The following is a 2,308-nucleotide window of genomic DNA, read 5'->3' on the forward strand; positions in this document are numbered from 1 at the left end:
AAATGAAGGGCTGCAGGACAGAAAGAGGTAACCAACAAAATAAAAATTTTTCAAGAAGGCAATAAAACTATGTCTAAAGTCGAAATCATTATCTAAAAATTAAACAAAATTCTATTCCTAAGCTGAAGCGTTACTAAATTGAGGCCAAAAAGTGTGATTAGAAAAAGTTATCTAGTTTAAAATAATAGAATTGAGAAGTTGACCATCTCCAAGTGAAGGACCCTTATATTTAAACTGGCTCAGCTGCAGATCATAATAAAAAAAATTTGTTCAGTTAAAAAATAAATTAAAGTTTGCAGTGCAAAATTAGAGAACCAAGCAAAATGACAGGAATCTAAAAGGAACCTCAAATAAAAACAGGTGCAGCTGCGGATCGCAATAAAAAATGCAATTTTCAGTTTAAAGAAATGAACGTGTGTAGTACAGAAATATATAACCCACAAAATTGAAATTTTATATGAGGGTGAAAAAACATTCTCTAAAATGGAAATCAACATATAAAAATAAAACAAAAGTCTAAACTGAGACTGAAGTATTATCGACTTTAGGCCAAAAAATGTGATTATAAATATTGATCCAGTCCCAAGAAATAGAATTTAGAAGTTAACAATCCCAACGTCACAGGAACTTAAAATTCAAATATGTTCCACTGCGGATCGCAATAGAAAATCCTATTTTCAGTTTAAACACAAAACAAATGGTTGCAGTACCGAACTAGATACCAGAAAAATCCGAATTTTTTAGAGGGAAGAAATATTCTGCAAAATCGAAATCACTATATAAATATGAAAATGCCTCATAAGCTGCAGTATTACTAAATTGAGGCAAAAAGGGTGATTAGAAAAAGTTATCAAGTTCTGAGAAAAAGAATGTAGAAGTTGAATATCTCAAAGTGGTAAAACCCTAAAATTGTAGCAGGCTTAGCTGCGTATCGTAATAAAAAAATGCAATTTTCAGTTAAAATGAAAGACAAAATATCACTTCTTAACTCACCTTTACAATCTTTGGACTCATTTAAGAAATTCAAGAGAGTTTCAATACTAGCGTAAATTAAAAAAAATGTTTTTTGTTTGTTTTGAAATTCTATAATTTTGCTTCAAATGAACTTTTTCTTAAGAAATAAATATTTTGGGGTTGGAAACTGACCTTCTTTGTAGAATATTGGACTTTTTTTCATTATTAACAGAAAATTTTATTTTTTTAATTGATATCGTTTTTTAAAAACTCCTCATTTTTGTTTGAAAATGAATTTGTTGCTAATTCAAATTGCGTACTCTATTATATAATTCAACCCTTTTTTATAAAGAATTAAAATATTTTTTAGTAAAAATATCAACTATTATACTTTTTATTATAAATTCACTTTTTTTTAGTGAAAAATTAATCTTGCTGGTGATTGGAAATTCATTTGTTTGACAATTGAACAATTTTCTTAAAAATTCGCTTTTTTAAATTGATGCTTTTGTAAAACATCATGTTTAAGATAAAAAATAAATATAATTAGTCAATGGATAAATAGATGAATGTTTTTGGTAAAACCCTTAAATTCTGTTGAAATCCTCCAAAATACCAAAGAATATCCTTTTTTTAATTCTTCATAATCTAATGGAATCTTTTGGTCTCTTTTGATATCCTATGTATCCCTCATATATTGTAAAATTATTTGAAGACTTCGAAATCTTTTGAATCTGCTTGAAATTTTTGATAAAGCCTGAGAAAATCTTAAAAGTACCCTGCAATTACCAGAAATATTTTTAAATACAATATATTCTTTAAAATCCTTTAAAAAAATTTTTAAATTTTTTAATCTTGTAAAATAAATTAAAATATTTCAGAACCTTCAAAATCAATTAGAATTTTTTTACATCTTTAAATTCATTTGAAATCCTATGAAATACTGTATGTCTTTTAAAATCCCTGTAAGTCCCTTGAACACTAAAATAAGTCAGTCAATCAAATTAACTAACCCAACAAAAATTTATAGATTTCAACCATTTATAAAATTATCCTGGATTAATTTATGACTGCTGTTGAGAGCAATAAAGAACAGTTTTTATATTCAAGAAATAAAGTCAATCTCTGCTTTTTATGTTGAAAAAAATCTTGAATTACTCATCCCTTTTGATATACGAGGGTAGTTCAATAAGTCCTTAGAATGACCAACAGATGGCGCGCGAATCGCTCCAAATCATGTGTTTTCAGTCAACACCACTCCCGACTAGGTATATGGTGCAGTCACAGTCCACATCTTCTGAGTTTACGTGTTTTTATAACCAATTGAAAAAAAAAAATTGTTCGTTAAGAAAAA

This window comes from Belonocnema kinseyi, chromosome 7 (assembly GCF_010883055.1).
Source record: "Belonocnema kinseyi isolate 2016_QV_RU_SX_M_011 chromosome 7, B_treatae_v1, whole genome shotgun sequence".
Lineage (NCBI taxonomy): Eukaryota > Metazoa > Arthropoda > Insecta > Hymenoptera > Cynipidae > Belonocnema > Belonocnema kinseyi.